Source organism: Oryctolagus cuniculus, chromosome 20 (genome assembly GCF_051225735.1).
Source record: "Oryctolagus cuniculus isolate XC-2025 breed Fujian yellow rabbit chromosome 20, ASM5122573v1, whole genome shotgun sequence".
Taxonomy (NCBI): domain Eukaryota; kingdom Metazoa; phylum Chordata; class Mammalia; order Lagomorpha; family Leporidae; genus Oryctolagus; species Oryctolagus cuniculus.
The window spans coordinates 5,966,278-5,986,884 of record NC_142886.1 but is presented as its reverse complement, the minus strand read 5'-3'; positions in this window follow the sequence as shown (position 1 = coordinate 5,986,884).

Here is a 20,607-nt window from a genome sequence, read left to right as displayed (position 1 = left end):
TCTGCATCCTGAGTGTAGAAAACACTTTACAGGAGTTCTGCAGCATGGGAGTAGTCTTACGCACTATGCGTGATTTCAGTAGTCTGAGTAAAAGAGAAGCAGCTTACAGGATTTCTGTCCATTGGAAGTAGTGAGAGGCAGTTTACAGGAGTTCTGCATCCTGAGTGTAGGAAACACTTTACGGGAGTTCTGTAGCATGCGATAAGTCTTCCGCCCTATGCGGGTTTTCAGTAGTCTGAGTAAAAGAGAAGCAGCTTACAGGATTTCTGTACATTGGAAGTAGTGAGAGGCAGTTTAAAAGAATTCTGCATCCTGGGTGTAGAAAACATTTTAAGGGAGTTCTGTAACATGGGAGTAGTCTTACACACTATGCGGGTTTTCAGTAGTCTGAGTAAAAGTGAAGCAGCTTACAGGATTTCTGTACATTGGAATTAGTGAGAGGCAGTTTACAGGAGTTCTGCATCCAGTGTAGGAAACACTTTACGGGAGTTCTGTAGCATGGGAGTAGTCTTACGCACTATGCGGGTTTTCAGTGGTCCGAGTAAAAGAGAAGCAGCTTACAGGATTTCTGTACATTGGAAGTAGTGAGAGGCAGTTTACAGGAGTTCTGCATCCTGAGTGTAGGAAACACTTTATGGGAGTTTTGTACCATGGGATAAGTCTTAAGCCCTATGCGGGTTTTCAGTAGTCTGAGTAACAGAGAAGCAGCTTACAGGATTTCTGTACATTGGAAGTAGTGAGAGGCAGTTTACAGGAGTTCTGCATCCTGAGTGTAGGAAACACTTTATGGGAGTTCTGTAGCATGGGATAAGTCTTACAACCTATGCAAGTTTTCAGTCGTCTGAGTAAAAGAGAAGCAGCTTACAGGATTTCTGTACATTGGAAGTAGTGAGATGCAGTTTACAGGAGTTCTGCATCCTGAGTGTAGGAAACATTTACGGGAGTTCTGTAGCATGGGAGTAGTCTTACGAGCTATGCTTGTTTTCAGTTGTCTGAGTAAAAGAGAAGCAGCTTACAGGATTTCTGTACATTGGAAGTAGTGAGAGGCAGTTTAAAGGAATTCTGACGCCTCAGTGTACAAAACACTTTACGGGAGTTCTGTAGCATGGGAGTAGTCTTATGCACTATGCGGGTTTTCAGTAGTCTGAGTAAAAGAGAACCAGCTTACAGGATTTCTGTACATTGGAAGTAGTGAGAGGCAGTTTACAAGAGTTCTGCATCCTGAGTGTAGGAAACAGTTTACGGGAGTTCTGTAGCATGGGATAAGTCTTACGCCCTATGCAAGTTTTCAGTAGTCTGAGTAAAAGAGAAGCAGCTTACAGGATTTCTGTACATTGGAAGTAGTGAGAGGCAGTTTACAGGAGTTCTGCATTCTGAGTGTAGGAAACACTTTACGGGATTTCCGTAGCATGGGAGTAGTCTTACGCACTATGCGGGTTTTCAGTAGTCTGAATAAAAGAGAAGCAGCTTACAGGATTTCTGTACATTGGAAGTAGTGAGAGGCAGTTTACAGGAGTTCTGCATCCTGAGGGTAGGAAACAATTTACGGGAGTTCTGTAGCATGGGAGTAGTCTTTCGCACTATGCGGGTTGTCAGTAGTCTGAGTAAAAGAGAAGCAGCTTACAGGATTTGTGTACATTGGAAGTAGCGATAGGCACTTTACAGAAGTTCTGCATCTTGAGTGTAGAAAAACTTTACAGGAGTTCTGTAGCATTTGAGTAATCTTATGCAATATGCGAGTTTTCAGTAGTCTGAGTAAAAGAGAAGCAGCTTACAGGATTTCTCTTAGCTGCAAGTAGTGAGAAGCAGTTTACAGGACTTCTGCATCCTGAGTGTAGGAAACACTTTACGGGAGTTCTGTAGCATGGGAGTAGTCTTACGCACTATGCGGGTTTTCAGTAGTCTGAGTAAAAGAGAAGCAGCTTACAGGATTTCTGTACATTGGAAGTAGTGAGAGGTAGTTTACAGGAGTTCTGCATCCAGTGTAGAAAACACTTTTCGGGAGTTCTGTAGCATGGGAGTAGTCTTACGCACTATGCGGGTTTTCAGTAGTCTGAGTAAAAGAGAAGCAGCTTACAGGGTTTGTGTACATTGGAACTAGTGAGAGGCAGTTAACAGGAGTTCTGCATCCTGAGTGTAGAAAACACTTTACCGGAATTCTGTAGCTTCGGAGTAGTCTTACGCAACTATGCAGGTTTTCAGTAGTCTAAGTAAAAGAGAAGCAGCTTACAGGATTTCTGTACTTTGGAAGTAGTGAGAGGCAGTTTGCAGGAGTTCTTCATCCTGAGTGTAGGAAACACTTTACCGGAGTTCTGTAGCATGGGAGTAGTCTTAGGCACTATGCGGGTTTTCAGCAGTCTGAGTAAAAGAGAAGCAGCTTACAGGATTTCTGTACATTGGAAGTAGTGAGAGGCAGTTTACAGGTGCACTGCATCCTGAGTGTAGGAAACACTTTACGGGAGTTCTTTAGAATGGGAGTAGTCTTAACGCACAATGCGGGTTTTCAGTAGTCTGAGTAAAAGAGAAGCAGCTTACAGGATTTCTGTTAGCTGGAAGTAGAAAGACGCAGTTAAATGGAGTTTTGCATCCTGAGTGTAGGAGACAGTTTACGGGAGTTCTGTAGCATGGTAGTAGTCTTACGCACTATGCGGGTTTTCAGTAGTCTGAGTAAAAGAGAAGCAGCTTACAGGATTTGTGTACATTGGAAGTAGTGAGAGGCAGTTTACAGGAGTTCTGCATCCTGAGTGTAGGAAACACTTTACGGGAGTTCTGTAGCATGCGATAAGTCTTCCGCCCTATGCGGGTTTTCAAGAGTCTGAGTAAAAGAGAAGCAGCTTACAGGATTTCTGTCCATTGGAAGTAGTGAGAGGCAGTTTACAAGAGTTCTAAATCTTGAGTGTAAGAAACACTTTACGGGAGTTCTGTAGCATGGGAGAAATCTTACGCACTATGCGGGTTTTCAGTAGTCTGAGTAAAAGAGAAGCAGCTAACAGGATTTCTGTACATTGGAAGTAGTGAGAGGCAGTTTAAAGGAGTTCTAAATCTTGAGTGTAAGAAACACTTTACGGGAGTTCTGTAGCATGGGAGAAATCTTATGCACTATGCGGGTTTTCAGTAGTCTGAGTAAAAGAGAACCAGCTTACAGGATTTCTGTACATTGGAAGTAGTGAGAGGCAGTTTACAAGAGTTCTGCATCCTGAGGGTAGGAAACAGTTTACGGGAGTTCTGTAGCATGGGATAAATCTTATGCCCTATGCAAGTTTTCAGTAGTCTGAGTAAAAGAGAAGCAGCTTACAGGATTTCTGCACATTGGAAGTAGTGAGAGGCAGTTTACAGGAGTTCTGCATTCTGAGTGTAGGAAACACTTTACGGGATTTCCGTAGCATGGGAGTAGTCTTATGCACTATGCGGGTTTTCAGTAGCCTGAGTAAAAGAGAAGCAGCTTACAGGATATCTATACATTGGAAGTAGTGAGAGGGAGTTTACAGGAGTTTTGCATCCTGAGTGTAGGAAACACTTTACGGGAGTTCTGTAGCATGGGTGTAGTCTTACGCACTATGCGGGTTTTCAGTAGTCTGAGTAAAAGAGAAGCAGCTTACAGGATTTCTGTACATTGGAAGTAGTGAGAGGCAGTTTAAATGAGTTCTGCATTCAGTATAGGAGACACTTTACGGGAGTTCTGTAGCATGGGAGTAGTCTTACGCAGTATGCGAGTTTTCAGTAGCCTGAGTAAAAGTGAAGCAGCTTACGGGATTTCTGTACATTGGAAGTAGTGAGAGGCAGTTTACAGGAGTTCTGCATCCTGAGTGTAGGAAACACTTTACGGGCGTTCTGTAGCATGGGAGTAGTCTTATGCACTATGCGGGTTTTCAGTAGTCTGAGTAAAAGAGAAGCAGCTTACAGGATTTCTGTACATTGGAAGTAGTGAGAGGCAGTTTACAGGAGTTCTGCATCCTGAGGGCAGGAAACACTTTACGGGAGTTCTGTAGCATGGGATAAGTCTTACAACCTATGCAATTTTTCAGTAGTCTGAGTAAAAGAGAAGCAGCTTACAGGATTTCTGTCCATTGGAAGTAGTGAGAGGCAGTTTACAGGAGTTCTGCATCCTGAGTGTAGGAAACACTTTACGGGATTTCCGTAGCATGGGAGTAGTCTTACGCACTATGTGGGTTTTCAGTAGTCTGAGTAAAAGAGAAGCAGCTTACAGGATTTCTGTACATTGGAAGTAGTGAGAGGCAGTTTACAGGAGTTCTGCATCCTGAGTGTAGAAAACACTTTACAGGAGTTCTGCAGCATGGGAGTAGTCTTACGCACTATGCGTGATTTCAGTAGTCTGAGTAAAAGAGAAGCAGCTTACAGGATTTCAGTCCATTGGAAGTAGTGAGAGGCAGTTTACAGGAGTTCTGCATCCTGAGTGTAGGAAACACTTTACGGGAGTTCTGTAGCATGCGATAAGTCTTCCGCCCTATGCGGGTTTTCAGTAGTCTGAGTAAAAGAGAAGCAGCTTACAGGATTTCTGTACATTGGAAGTAGTGAGAGGCAGTTTACAGGAGTTCTGCATCCAGTGTAGGAAACACTTTATGGGAGTTCTGTAGCATGGGATAAGTCTTACAACCTATGCAAGTTTTCAGTAGTCTGAGTAAAAGAGAAGCAGCTTACAGGATTTCTGTTAGCTGGAAGTTGAAAGACGCAGTTAAATGGAGTTTTGCATGCTGAATGAGGAGACAATTTACGGGAGTTCTGTAGCATGGGAGTAGTCTTACACAGTATGCAAGTTTTCAGTAGTCTGAGTAAAAGAGAAGCAGCTTACAGGATTTCTGTACATTGGAAGTAGTGAGAGGCAGTTTACAGGAGTTCTGCATTCTGAGTGTAGGAAACACTTTACGGGATTTCCGTAGCATGGAAGTAGTCTTACGCACTATGCGGGTTTTCAGTAGTCTGAATAAAAGAGAAGCAGCTTACAGGATTTCTGTACATTGGAAGTAGTGAGAGGCAGTTTACAGGAGTTCTGCATCCTGAGGGTAGGAAACAATTTACGGGAGTTCTGTAGCATGGGAGTAGTCTTTCGCACTATGCGGGTTGTCAGTAGTCTGAGTAAAAGAGAAGCAGCTTACAGGATTTGTGTACATTGGAAGTAGCGATAGGCACTTTACAGAAGTTCTGCATCTTGAGTGTAGAAAAACTTTAAAGGAGTTCTGTAGCATTTGAGTAATCTTATGCAATATGCGAGTTTTCAGTAGTCTGAGTAAAAGAGAAGCAGCTTACAGGATTTCTCTTAGCTGCAAGTAGTGAGAAGCAGTTTACAGGACTTCTGCATCCTGAGTGTAGGAAACACTTTACGGGAGTTCTGTAGCATGGGAGTAGTCTTACGCACTATGCGGGTTTTCAGTAGTCTGAGTAAAAGAGAAGCAGCTTACAGGATTTCTGTACATTGGAAGTAGTGAGAGGTAGTTTACAGGAGTTCTGCATCCAGTGTAGAAAACACTTTTCGGGAGTTCTGTAGCATGGGAGTAGTCTTACGCACTATGCGGGTTTTCAGTAGTCTGAGTAAAAGAGAAGCAGCTTACAGGGTTTGTGTACATTGGAACTAGTGAGAGGCAGTTAACAGGAGTTCTGCATCCTGAGTGTAGAAAACACTTTACGGGAGTTCTGTAGCTTCGGAGTAGTCTTACGCAACTATGCAGGTTTTCAGTAGTCTAAGTAAAAGAGAAGCAGCTTACAGGATTTCTGCACTTTGGAAGTAGTGAGAGGCAGTTTGCAGGAGTTCTTCATCCTGAGTGTAGGAAACACTTTACCGGAGTTCTGTAGCATGGGAGTAGTCTTAGGCACTATGCGGGTTTTCAGCAGTCTGAGTAAAAGAGAAGCAGCTTACAGGATTTCTGTACATTGGAAGTAGTGAGAGGCAGTTTACAGGTGTACTGCATCCTGAGTGTAGGAAACACTTTACGGGAGTTCTTTAGAATGGGAGTAGTCTTAACGCACAATGCGGGTTTTCAGTAGTCTGAGTAAAAGAGAAGCAGCTTACAGGATTTCTGTTAGCTGGAAGTAGAAAGACGCAGTTAAATGGAGTTTTGCATCCTGAGTGTAGGAGACAGTTTACGGGAGTTCTGTAGCATGGGAGTAGTCTTACGCACTATGCGGGTTTTCAGTAGTCTGAGTAAAAGAGAAGCAGCTTACAGGATTTGTGTACATTGGAAGTAGTGAGAGGCAGTTTACAGGAGTTCTGCATCCTGAGTGTAGGAAACACTTTACGGGAGTTCTGTAGCATGCGATAAGTCTTCCGCCCTATGCGGGTTTTCAGTAGTCTGAGTAAAAGAGAAGCAGCTTACAGGATTTCTGTCCATTGGAAGTAGTGAGAGGCAGTTTACAAGAGTTCTAAATCTTGAGTGTAAGAAACACTTTACGGGAGTTCTGTAGCATGGGAGAAATCTTACGCACTATGCGGGTTTTCAGTAGTCTGAGTAAAAGAGAAGCAGCTAACAGGATTTCTGTCCATTGGAAGTAGTGAGAGGCAGTTTACAAGAGTTCTGCATCTTGAGTGTACAAAACACTTTACGGGAGTTCTGTAGCATGGGAGAAGTCTTACGCCCTATGCGAGTTTTCAGTAGTCTGAGTAACAGAGAAGCAGCTTACAGGATTTCTGTACATTGGAAGTAGTGAGAGGCAGTTTACAGGAGTTCTGCATCCTGAGTGTAGGAAACACATTACGGGAGTTCTGCAGCATGGGAGAAGTCTTACGCCCTATGCGAGTTTTCAGTAGTCTGAGTAAAAGAGAAGCATCTTACAGGATTTCTGTACATTGGAAGTAGTGAGAGGCAGTTTACAAGAGTTCTGCATCCTGAGTGTAGGAAACAGTTTACGGGAGTTCTGTAGCATGGGATAAATCTTACGCCCTATGCAAGATTTCAGTAGTCTGAGCAAAAGAGAAGCAGCTTACAGGATTTCTGTACATTGGAAGTAGTGAGAGGGAGTTTACAGGAGTTCTGCATCCTGAGTGTAGAAAACACTTTACAGGAGTTCTGCAGCATGGTAGTAGTCTTACGCACTATGCAGGTTTTCAGTAGTCTGAGTAAAAGAGAAGCAGCTTACAGGATATCTATACATTGGAAGTAGTGAGAGGGAGTTTACAGGAGTTTTGCATCCTGAGTGTAGAAAACACTTTACGGGAGTTCTGTAGCATGGGAGTAGTCTTACGCACTATGCGGGTTTTCAGTAGTCTGAGTAAAAGAGAAGCAGCTTACAAGATTTCTGTACATTGGAAGTAGTGAGAGGCAGTTTAAATGAGTTCTAGATCCAGTGTAGGAGACACTTTACGGGAATTCTGTAGCATGGGAGTAGTCTTACGCACTATGCGCGTTTTCAGTAGTCTGAGTAAAAGTGAAGCAGCTTACAGGATTTCTGTACATTGGAAGTAGTGAGAGTCAGTTCACAGGAGTTCTGCATCCTGAGTATAGTAAACCCTTTATGGGAGTTGTGTAGCATTGGAGTAGTCTTACGCATTATGCAAGTTTTCAGTAGTCTGAGTAAAAGAGAAGCAGCTTACAGGATTTCTGTACATTGGAAGTAGTGAGAGGCAGTTTACAGGAGTTCTGCATCCTGAGTGTAGGAAACACTTTACGGGAGTTCTGTAGCATGCGATAAGTCTTCCGGCCTATGCGGGTTTTCAGTAGTCTGAGTAAAAGAGAAGCAGCTTACAGGATTTCTGTCCATTGGAAGTAGTGAGAGGCAGTTTACAAGAGTTCTAAATGTTGAGTGTAAGAAACACTTTACGGGAGTTCTGTAGCATGGGAGAAATCTTACGCACTATGCGGGTTTTCAGTAGTCTGAGTAAAAGAGAAGCAGCTAACAGGATTTCTGTCCATTGGAAGTAGTGAGAGGCAGTTTACAAGAGTTCTGCATCTTGAGTGTACAAAACACTTTACGGGAGTTCTGTAGCAGGGGAGAAGTCTTACGCCCTATGCGAGTTTTCAGTAGTCTGAGTAACAGAGAAGCAGCTTACAGGATTTCTGTACATTGGAAGTAGTGAGAGGCAGTTTACAGGAGTTCTGCATCCTCAGAGTGCGAACAGTTTACGGGAGTTCTGTAGCATGGGAGCAGTCTTACGCACTATTCGGGTTTTCAGTAGTCTGAGTAAAAGAGAAGCAGCTTACAGGATTTCTGTACATTGGAAGTAATGAGAGGCAGTTTACAGGAGTTCTGCATCCTGAGTGTAGGAAACACTTTACGGGAGTTCTGTAGCATGGAGTAGTCTTAGGCACTATGTGGGATTGCAGTAGTCTGAGTAAAAGAGAAGCAGCTTACAGGATTTCTGTACATTGGAAGTAGTGAGAGGCAGTTTACAGGAGTTCTGCATCCTGAGTGTAGGAAACACTTTACGGGAGTTCTCTAGCATTGGAGTAGTCTTACGCACTATGCGTGTTTTCAGTAGTCTGAGTAAAAGAGAAGCAGCTTACAGGATTTCTGTACATTGGAAGTAGTGAGAGGCAGTTTACAGGAGTTCTGCATCCTGAGTGTAGGAAACACATTACGGGAGTTCTGTAGCATGGGAGTAGTCTTACGCACTATGCGTGTTTTCAGTAGTCTGAGTAAAAGAGAAGCAGCTTACAGGATTTCTGTACATTGGAAGTAGTGAGAGGCAGTTAAAAAGAGTTCTGCATCCTGAGTGTAGGAAACACTTTACAGAGTTCTGTAGCATGGGAGTAGTCTTATGCACTATGCGGGTTTTCAGTAGTCTGAGTAAAAGAGAACCAGCTTACAGGATTTCTGTACATTGGAAGTAGTGAGAGGCAGTTTACAAGAGTTCTGCATCCTGAGTGTAGGAAACAGTTTACGGGAGTTCTGTAGCATGGGATAAATCTTACGCCCTATGCAAGTTTTCAGTAGTCTGAGTAAAAGAGAAGCAGCTTACAGGATTTCTGTACATTGGAAGTAGTGAGAGGCAGTTTACAGGAGTTCTGCATTCTGAGTATAGGAAGCACTTTACGGGATTTCCGTAGCATGGGAGTAGTCTTACGCACTATGCGGGTTTTCAGTAGCCTGAGTAAAAGAGAAGCAGCTTACAGGATATCTATACATTGGAAGTAGTGAGAGGGAGTTTACAGGAGTTTTGCATCCTGAGTGTAGGAAACACTTTACGGGAGTTCTGTAGCATGGGAGTAGTCTTACGCACTATGCGGGTTTTCAGTAGTCTGAGTAAAAGAGAAGCAGCTTACAGGATTTCTGTACATTGGAAGTAGTGAGAGTCAGTTCACAGGAGTTCTGCATCCTGAGTATAGGAAACACTTTACGGGAGTTCTGTAGCATGGGAGTAGTCTTACGCACTATGCGGGTTTTCAGTAGTCTGAGTAAAAGAGAAGCAGCTTACAGGATTTCTGTACATTGGAAGTAGTGAGAGGCAGTTTAAATGAGTTCTGCATTCAGTATAGGAGACACTTTACGGGAGTTCTGTAGCATGGGAGTAGTCTTACGCACTATGCGCGTTTTCAGTAGTCTGAGTAAAAGAGAAGCAGCTTACAGGATTTCTGTACATTGGAAGTAGTGAGAGTCAGTTCACAGGAGTTCTGCATCCTGAGTATAGGAAACCCTTTATGGGAGTTGTGTAGCATTGGAGTAGTCTTACGCAATATGCGGGTTTTCAGTAGTCTGAGTAAAAGAGAACCAGCTTACAGGATTTCTGTACATTGGAAGTAGTGAGAGGCAGTTTACAAGAGTTCTGCATCCTGAGTGTAGGAAACAGTTTACGGGAGTTCTGTAGCATGGGATAAATCTTACGCCCTATGCAAGTTTTCAGTAGTCTGAGCAAAAGAGAAGCAGCTTACAGGATTTCTGTACATTGGAAGTAGTGAGAGGGAGTTTACAGGAGTTCTGCATCCTGAGTGTAGAAAACACTTTACAGGAGTTCTGCAGCATGGTAGTAGTCTTACGCACTATGCGCGTTTTCAGTAGTCTGAGTAAAAGAGAAGCAGCTTACAGGATATCTATACATTGGAAGTAGTGAGAGGGAGTTTACAGGAGTTTTGCATCCTGAGTGTAGAAAACACTTTACGGGAGTTCTGTAGCATGGGAGTAGTCTTACGCAGTATGCGGGTTTTCAGTAGTCTGAGTAAAAGAGAAGCAGCTTACAAGATTTCTGTACATTGGAAGTAGTGAGAGGCAGTTTAAATGAGTTCTAGATCCAGTGTAGGAGACACTTTACGGGAATTCTGTAGCATGGGAGTAGTCTTACGCACTATGCGCGTTTTCAGTAGTCTGAGTAAAAGTGAAGCAGCTTACAGGATTTCTGTACATTGGAAGTAGTGAGAGTCAGTTCACAGGAGTTCTGCATCCTGAGTATAGTAAACCCTTTATGGGAGTTGTGTAGCATTGGAGTAGTCTTACGCATTATGCGGGTTTTCAGTAGTCTGAGTAAAAGAGAAGCAGCTTACAGGATTTCTGTACATTGGAAGTAGTGAGAGGCAGTTTACAGGAGTTCTGCATCCTGAGTGTAGGAAACACTTTACGGGAGTTCTGTAGCATGCGATAAGTCTTCCGCCCTATGCGGGTTTTCAGTAGTCTGAGTAAAAGAGAAGCAGCTTACAGGATTTCTGTCCATTGGAAGTAGTGAGAGGCAGTTTACAAGAGTTCTAAATCTTGAGTGTAAGAAACACTTTACGGGAGTTCTGTAGCATGGGAGAAATCTTACGCACTATGCGGGTTTTCAGTAGTCTGAGTAAAAGAGAAGCAGCTAACAGGATTTCTGTCCATTGGAAGTAGTGAGAGGCAGTTTACAAGAGTTCTGCATCTTGAGTGTACAAAACACTTTACGGGAGTTCTGTAGCAGGGGAGAAGTCTTACGCCCTATGCGAGTTTTCAGTAGTCTGAGTAACAGAGAAGCAGCTTACAGGATTTCTGTACATTGGAAGTAGTGAGAGGCAGTTTACAGGAGTTCTGCATCCTCAGAGTGCGAACAGTTTACGGGAGTTCTGTAGCATGGGAGCAGTCTTACGCACTATTCGGGTTTTCAGTAGTCTGAGTAAAAGAGAAGCAGCTTACAGGATTTCTGTACATTGGAAGTAATGAGAGGCAGTTTACAGGAGTTCTGCATCCTGAGTGTAGGAAACACTTTACGGGAGTTCTGTAGCATGGAGTAGTCTTAGGCACTATGTGGGATTGCAGTAGTCTGAGTAAAAGAGAAGCAGCTTACAGGATTTCTGTACATTGGAAGTAGTGAGAGGCAGTTTACAGGAGTTCTGCATCCTGAGTGTAGGAAACACATTACGGGAGTTCTCTAGCATTGGAGTAGTCTTACGTACTATGCGTGTTTTCAGTAGTCTGAGTAAAAGAGAAGCAGCTTACAGGATTTCTGTACATTGGAAGTAGTGAGAGGCAGTTTACAGGAGTTCTGCATCCTGAGTGTAGGAAACACATTACGGGAGTTCTGTAGCATGGGAGTAGTCTTACGCACTATGCGTGTTTTCAGTAGTCTGAGTAAAAGAGAAGCAGCTTACAGGATTTCTGTACATTGGAAGTAGTGAGAGGCAGTTAAAAAGAGTTCTGCATCCTGAGTGTAGGAAACACTTTACAGAGTTCTGTAGCATGGGAGTAGTCTTATGCACTATGCGGGTTTTCAGTAGTCTGAGTAAAAGAGAACCAGCTTACAGGATTTCTGTACATTGGAAGTAGTGAGAGGCAGTTTACAAGAGTTCTGCATCCTGAGTGTAGGAAACAGTTTACGGGAGTTCTGTAGCATGGGATAAATCTTACGCCCTATGCAAGTTTTCAGTAGTCTGAGTAAAAGAGAAGCAGCTTACAGGATTTCTGTACATTGGAAGTAGTGAGAGGCAGTTTACAGGAGTTCTGCATTCTGAGTATAGGAAGCACTTTACGGGATTTCCGTAGCATGGGAGTAGTCTTACGCACTATGCGGGTTTTCAGTAGCCTGAGTAAAAGAGAAGCAGCTTACAGGATATCTATACATTGGAAGTAGTGAGAGGGAGTTTACAGGAGTTTTGCATCCTGAGTGTAGGAAACACTTTACGGGAGTTCTGTAGCATGGGAGTAGTCTTACGCACTATGCGGGTTTTCAGTAGTCTGAGTAAAAGAGAAGCAGCTTACAGGATTTCTGTACATTGGAAGTAGTGAGAGTCAGTTCACAGGAGTTCTGCATCCTGAGTATAGGAAACACTTTACGGGAGTTCTGTAGCATGGGAGTAGTCTTACGCACTATGCGGGTTTTCAGTAGTCTGAGTAAAAGAGAAGCAGCTTACAGGATTTCTGTACATTGGAAGTAGTGAGAGGCAGTTTAAATGAGTTCTGCATTCAGTATAGGAGACACTTTACGGGAGTTCTGTAGCATGGGAGTAGTCTTACGCACTATGCGGGTTTTCAGTAGTCTGAGTAAAAGAGAAGCAGCTTACAGGATTTCTGTACATTGGAAGTAGAGAGACGCAGTTTAAATGAGTTCTAGATCCAGTGTAGGAGACACTTTACGGGAATTCTGTAGCATGGGAGTAGTCTTACGCACTATGCGCGTTTTCAGTAGTCTGAGTAAAAGAGAAGCAGCTTACAGGATTTCTGTACATTGGAAGTAGTGAGAGTCAGTTCACAGGAGTTCTGCATCCTGAGTATAGGAAACCCTTTATGGGAGTTGTGTAGCATTGGAGTAGTCTTACGCAATATGCGGGTTTTCAGTAGTCTGAGTAAAAGAGAAGCAGCTTACAGGATTTCTGTACATTGGAAGTAGTGAGAGGCAGTTTAAATGAGTTCTGCATTCAGTATAGGAGACACTTTACGGGAGTTCTGTAGCATGGGAGTAGTCTTACGGACTATGCGGGTTTTCAGTAGTCTGAGTAAAAGAGAAGCAGCTTACAGGATTTCTGTACATTGGAAGTAGTGAGAGGCAGTTTAAAAGAATTCTGCATCCTGGGTGTAGAAAACATTTTAAGGGAGTTCTGTAACATGGGAGTAGTCTTACGCACTATGCGGGTTTTCAGTAGTCTGAGTAAAAGTGAAGCAGCTTACAGGATTTCTGTACATTGGAAGTAGTGAGAGGCAGTTTACAGGAGTTCTGCATCCTGAGTGTAGGAAACACTTTACAGAGTTCTGTAGCATGGGAGTAGTCTTATGCACTATGCGGGTTTTCAGTAGTCTGAGTAAAAGAGAACCAGCTTACAGGATTTCTGTACATTGGAAGTAGTGAGAGGCAGTTTACAAGAGTTCTGCATCCTGAGTGTAGGAAACAGTTTACGGGAGTTCTGTAGCATGGGATAAATCTTACGCCCTATGCAAGTTTTCAGTAGTCTGAGCAAAAGAGAAGCAGCTTACAGGATTTCTGTACATTGGAAGTAGTGAGAGGGAGTTTACAGGAGTTCTGCATCCTGAGTGTAGAAAACACTTTACAGGAGTTCTGCAGCATGGTAGTAGTCTTACGCACTATGCAGGTTTTCAGTAGTCTGAGTAAAAGAGAAGCAGCTTACAGGATATCTATACATTCGAAGTAGTGAGAGGGAGTTTACAGGAGTTTTGCATCCTGAGTGTAGAAAACACTTTACGGGAGTTCTGTAGCATGGGAGTAGTCTTACGCACTATGCGGGTTTTCAGTAGTCTGAGTAAAAGAGAAGCAGCTTACAAGATTTCTGTACATTGGAAGTAGTGAGAGGCAGTTTAAATGAGTTCTAGATCCAGTGTAGGAGACACTTTACGGGAATTCTGTAGCATGGGAGTAGTCTTACGCACTATGCGCGTTTTCAGTAGTCTGAGTAAAAGTGAAGCAGCTTACAGGATTTCTGTACATTGGAAGTAGTGAGAGTCAGTTCACAGGAGTTCTGCATCCTGAGTATAGTAAACCCTTTATGGGAGTTGTGTAGCATTGGAGTAGTCTTACGCATTATGCGGGTTTTCAGTAGTCTGAGTAAAAGAGAAGCAGCTTACAGGATTTCTGTACATTGGAAGTAGTGAGAGGCAGTTTACAGGAGTTCTGCATCCTGAGTGTAGGAAACACTTTACGGGAGTTCTGTAGCATGCGATAAGTCTTCCGCCCTATGCGGGTTTTCAGTAGTCTGAGTAAAAGAGAAGCAGCTTACAGGATTTCTGTCCATTGGAAGTAGTGAGAGGCAGTTTACAAGAGTTCTAAATCTTGAGTGTAAGAAACACTTTACGGGAGTTCTGTAGCATGGGAGAAATCTTACGCACTATGCGGGTTTTCAGTAGTCTGAGTAAAAGAGAAGCAGCTAACAGGATTTCTGTCCATTGGAAGTAGTGAGAGGCAGTTTACAAGAGTTCTGCATCTTGAGTGTACAAAACACTTTACGGGAGTTCTGTAGCAGGGGAGAAGTCTTACGCCCTATGCGAGTTTTCAGTAGTCTGAGTAACAGAGAAGCAGCTTACAGGATTTCTGTACATTGGAAGTAGTGAGAGGCAGTTTACAGGAGTTCTGCATCCTCAGAGTGCGAACAGTTTACGGGAGTTCTGTAGCATGGGAGCAGTCTTACGCACTATTCGGGTTTTCAGTAGTCTGAGTAAAAGAGAAGCAGCTTACAGGATTTCTGTACATTGGAAGTAATGAGAGGCAGTTTACAGGAGTTCTGCATCCTGAGTGTAGGAAACACTTTACGGGAGTTCTGTAGCATGGAGTAGTCTTAGGCACTATGTGGGATTGCAGTAGTCTGAGTAAAAGAGAAGCAGCTTACAGGATTTCTGTACATTGGAAGTAGTGAGAGGCAGTTTACAGGAGTTCTGCATCCTGAGTGTAGGAAACACATTACGGGAGTTCTGTAGCATTGGAGTAGTCTTACGCACTATGCGTGTTTTCAGTAGTCTGAGTAAAAGAGAAGCAGCTTACAGGATTTCTGTACATTGGAAGTAGTGAGAGGCAGTTTACAGGAGTTCTGCATCCTGAGTGTAGGAAACACATTACGGGAGTTCTGTAGCATGGGAGTAGTCTTACGCACTATGCGTGTTTTCAGTAGTCTGAGTAAAAGAGAAGCAGCTTACAGGATTTCTGTACATTGGAAGTAGTGAGAGGCAGTTAAAAAGAGTTCTGCATCCTGAGTGTAGGAAACACTTTACAGAGTTCTGTAGCATGGGAGTAGTCTTATGCACTATGCGGGTTTTCAGTAGTCTGAGTAAAAGAGAACCAGCTTACAGGATTTCTGTACATTGGAAGTAGTGAGAGGCAGTTTACAAGAGTTCTGCATCCTGAGTGTAGGAAACAGTTTACGGGAGTTCTGTAGCATGGGATAAATCTTACGCCCTATGCAAGTTTTCAGTAGTCTGAGTAAAAGAGAAGCAGCTTACAGGATTTCTGTACATTGGAAGTAGTGAGAGGCAGTTTACAGGAGTTCTGCATTCTGAGTATAGGAAGCACTTTACGGGATTTCCGTAGCATGGGAGTAGTCTTACGCACTATGCGGGTTTTCAGTAGCCTGAGTAAAAGAGAAGCAGCTTACAGGATATCTATACATTGGAAGTAGTGAGAGGGAGTTTACAGGAGTTTTGCATCCTGAGTGTAGGAAACACTTTACGGGAGTTCTGTAGCATGGGAGTAGTCTTACGCACTATGCGGGTTTTCAGTAGTCTGAGTAAAAGAGAAGCAGCTTACAGGATTTCTGTACATTGGAAGTAGTGAGAGTCAGTTCACAGGAGTTCTGCATCCTGAGTATAGGAAACACTTTACGGGAGTTCTGTAGCATGGGAGTAGTCTTACGCACTATGCGGGTTTTCAGTAGTCTGAGTAAAAGAGAAGCAGCTTACAGGATTTCTGTACATTGGAAGTAGTGAGAGGCAGTTTAAATGAGTTCTGCATTCAGTATAGGAGACACTTTACGGGAGTTCTGTAGCATGGGAGTAGTCTTACGCACTATGCGGGTTTTCAGTAGTCTGAGTAAAAGAGAAGCAGCTTACAGGATTTCTGTACATTGGAAGTAGAGAGACGCAGTTTAAATGAGTTCTAGATCCAGTGTAGGAGACACTTTACGGGAATTCTGTAGCATGGGAGTAGTCTTACGCACTATGCGGGTTTTCAGTAGTCTGAGTAAAAGAGAAGCAGCTTACAGGATTTCTGTCCATTGGAAGTAGTGAGAGTCAGTTCACAGGAGTTCTGCATCCTGAGTATAGGAAACCCTTTATGGGAGTTGTGTAGCATTGGAGTAGTCTTACGCAATATGCGGGTTTTCAGTAGTCTGAGTAACAGAGAAGCAGCTTACAGGATTTCTGTACATTGGAAGTAGTGAGAGGCAGTTTAAATGAGTTCTGCATTCAGTATAGGAGACACTTTACGGGAGTTCTGTAGCATGGGAGTAGTCTTACGCACTATGCGCGTTTTCAGTAGTCTGAGTAAAAGTGAAGCAGCTTACAGGATTTCTGTACATTGGAAGTAGTGAGAGTCAGTTCACAGGAGTTCTGCATCCTGAGTATAGTAAACCCTTTATGGGAGTTGTGTAGCATTGGCGTAGTCTTACGCACTATGCGCGTTTTCAGTAGTCTGAGTAAAAGAGAAGCAGCTTACAGGATTTCTGTACATTGGAAGTAGTGAGAGGCAGTTTACAGGAGTTCTGCATCCTGAGTGTAGGAAACACTTTACGGGAGTTCTGTAGCATGCGATAAGTCTTCCGCCCTATGCGGGTTTTCAGTAGTCTGAGTAAAAGAGAAGCAGCTTACAGGATTTCTGTCCATTGGAAGTAGTGAGAGGCAGTTTACAAGAGTTCTAAATCTTGAGTGTAAGAAACACTTTACGGGAGTTCTGTAGCATGGGAGAAATCTTACGCACTATGCGGGTTTTCAGTAGTCTGAGTAAAAGAGAAGCAGCTAACAGGATTTCTGTCCATTGGAAGTAGTGAGAGGCAGTTTACAAGAGTTCTGCATCTTGAGTGTACAAAACACTTTACGGGAGTTCTGTAGCAGGGGAGAAGTCTTACGCCCTATGCGAGTTTTCAGTAGTCTGAGTAACAGAGAAGCAGCTTACAGGATTTCTGTACATTGGAAGTAGTGAGAGGCAGTTTACAGGAGTTCTGCATCCTCAGAGTGCGAACAGTTTACGGGAGTTCTGTAGCATGGGAGCAGTCTTACGCACTATTCGGGTTTTCAGTAGTCTGAGTAAAAGAGAAGCAGCTTACAGGATTTCTGTACATTGGAAGTAATGAGAGGCAGTTTACAGGAGTTCTGCATCCTGAGTGTAGGAAACACTTTACGGGAGTTCTGTAGCATGGAGTAGTCTTAGGCACTATGTGGGATTGCAGTAGTCTGAGTAAAAGAGAAGCAGCTTACAGGATTTCTGTACATTGGAAGTAGTGAGAGGCAGTTTACAGGAGTTCTGCATCCTGAGTGTAGGAAACACATTACGGGAGTTCTGTAGCATTGGAGTAGTCTTACGCACTATGCGTGTTTTCAGTAGTCTGAGTAAAAGAGAAGCAGCTTACAGGATTTCTGTACATTGGAAGTAGTGAGAGGCAGTTTACAGGAGTTCTGCATCCTGAGTGTAGGAAACACATTACGGGAGTTCTGTAGCATGGGAGTAGTCTTACGCACTATGCGTGTTTTCAGTAGTCTGAGTAAAAGAGAAGCAGCTTACAGGATTTCTGTACATTGGAAGTAGTGAGAGGCAGTTAAAAAGAGTTCTGCATCCTGAGTGTAGGAAACACTTTACAGAGTTCTGTAGCATGGGAGTAGTCTTATGCACTATGCGGGTTTTCAGTAGTCTGAGTAAAAGAGAACCAGCTTACAGGATTTCTGTACATTGGAAGTAGTGAGAGGCAGTTTACAAGAGTTCTGCATCCTGAGTGTAGGAAACAGTTTACGGGAGTTCTGTAGCATGGGATAAATCTTACGCCCTATGCAAGTTTTCAGTAGTCTGAGTAAAAGAGAAGCAGCTTACAGGATTTCTGTACATTGGAAGTAGTGAGAGGCAGTTTACAGGAGTTCTGCATTCTGAGTATAGGAAGCACTTTACGGGATTTCCGTAGCATGGGAGTAGTCTTACGCACTATGCGGGTTTTCAGTAGCCTGAGTAAAAGAGAAGCAGCTTACAGGATATCTATACATTGGAAGTAGTGAGAGGGAGTTTACAGGAGTTTTGCATCCTGAGTGTAGGAAACACTTTACGGGAGTTCTGTAGCATGGGAGTAGTCTTACGCACTATGCGGGTTTTCAGTAGTCTGAGTAAAAGAGAAGCAGCTTACAGGATTTCTGTACATTGGAAGTAGTGAGAGTCAGTTCACAGGAGTTCTGCATCCTGAGTATAGGAAACACTTTACGGGAGTTCTGTAGCATGGGAGTAGTCTTACGCACTATGCGGGTTTTCAGTAGTCTGAGTAAAAGAGAAGCAGCTTACAGGATTTCTGTACATTGGAAGTAGTGAGAGGCAGTTTAAATGAGTTCTGCATTCAGTATAGGAGACACTTTACGGGAGTTCTGTAGCATGGGAGTAGTCTTACGCACTATGCGGGTTTTCAGTAGTCTGAGTAAAAGAGAAGCAGCTTACAGGATTTCTGTACATTGGAAGTAGAGAGACGCAGTTTAAATGAGTTCTAGATCCAGTGTAGGAGACACTTTACGGGAATTCTGTAGCATGGGAGTAATCTTACGCACTATGCGCGTTTTCAGTAGTCTGAGTAAAAGAGAAGCAGCTTACAGGATTTCTGTACATTGGAAGTAGTGAGAGTCAGTTCACAGGAGTTCTGCATCCTGAGTATAGGAAACCCTTTATGGGAGTTGTGTAGCATTGGAGTAGTCTTACGCAATATGCGGGTTTTCAGTAGTCTGAGTAAAAGAGAAGCAGCTAACAGGATTTCTGTCCATTGGAAGTAGTGAGAGGCAGTTTACAGGAGTTCTGCATCCTGAGTGTAGGAAACACATTACGGGAGTTCTGTAGCATGGGAGAAGTCTTACGCCCTATGCGAGTTTTCAGTAGTCTGAGTAACAGAGAAGCAGCTTACAGGATTTCTGTACATTGGAAGTAGTGAGAGGCAGTTTAAAGGAGTTCTGCATCCTGAGTGTAGGAAACACTTTACAGAGTTCTGTAGCATGGGAGTAGTCTTATGCACTATGCGGGTTTTCAGTAGTCTGAGTAAAAGAGAACCAGCTTACAGGATTTCTGTACATTGGAAGTAGTGAGAGGCAGTTTACAAGAGTTCTGCATCCTGAGTGTAGGAAACAGTTTACGGGAGTTCTGTAGCATGGGATAAATCTTACGCCCTATGCAAGTTTTCAGTAGTCTGAGCAAAAGAGAAGCAGCTTACAGGATTTCTGTACATTGGAAGTAGTGAGAGGGAGTTTACAGGAGTTCTGCATCCTGAGTGTAGAAAACACTTTACAGGAGTTCTGCAGCATGGTAGTAGTCTTACGCACTATGCGGGTTTTCAGTAGTCTGAGTAAAAGAGAAGCAGCTTACAGGATATCTATACATTGGAAGTAGTGAGAGGGAGTTTACAGGAGTTTTGCATCCTGAGTGTAGAAAACACTTTACGGGAGTTCTGTAGCATGGGAGTAGTCTTACGCAGTATGCGGGTTTTCAGTAGTCTGAGTAAAAGAGAAGCAGCTTACAAGATTTCTGTACATTGGAAGTAGTGAGAGGCAGTTTAAATGAGTTCTAGATCCAGTGTAGGAGACACTTTACGGGAATTCTGTAGCATGGGAGTAGTCTTACGCACTATGCGCGTTTTCAGTAGTCTGAGTAAAAGTGAAGCAGCTTACAGGATTTCTGTACATTGGAAGTAGTGAGAGTCAGTTCACAGGAGTTCTGCATCCTGAGTATAGTAAACCCTTTATGAGAGTTGTGTAGCATTGGAGTAGTCTTACGCATTATACGGGTTTTCAGTAGTCTGAGTAAAAGAGAAGCAGCTTACAGGATTTCTGTACATTGGAAGTAGTGAGAGGCAGTTTACAGGAGTTCTGCATCCTGAGTGTAGGAAACACATTACGGGAGTTCTCTAGCATTGGAGTAGTCTTACGCACTATGCGTGTTTTCAGTAGTCTGAGTAAAAGAGAAGCAGCTTACAGGATTTCTGTACATTGGAAGTAGTGAGAGGCAGTTTACAGGAGTTCTGCATCCTGAGTGTAGGAAACACATTACGGGAGTTCTGTAGCATGGGAGTAGTCTTACGCACTATGCGTGTTTTCAGTAGTCTGAGTAAAAGAGAAGCAGCTTACAGGATTTCTGTACATTGGAAGTAGTGAGAGGCAGTTAAAAAGAGTTCTGCATCCTGAGTGTAGGAAACACTTTACAGAGTTCTGTAGCATGGGAGTAGTCTTATGCACTATGCGGGTTTTCAGTAGTCTGAGTAAAAGAGAACCAGCTTACAGGATTTCTGTACATTGGAAGTAGTGAGAGGCAGTTTACAAGAGTTCTGCATCCTGAGTGTAGGAAACAGTTTACGGGAGTTCTGTAGCATGGGATAAATCTTACGCCCTATGCAAGTTTTCAGTAGTCTGAGTAAAAGAGAAGCAGCTTACAGGATTTCTGTACATTGGAAGTAGTGAGAGGCAGTTTACAGGAGTTCTGCATTCTGAGTATAGGAAGCACTTTACGGGATTTCCGTAGCATGGGAGTAGTCTTACGCACTATGCGGGTTTTCAGTAGCCTGAGTAAAAGAGAAGCAGCTTACAGGATATCTATACATTGGAAGTAGTGAGAGG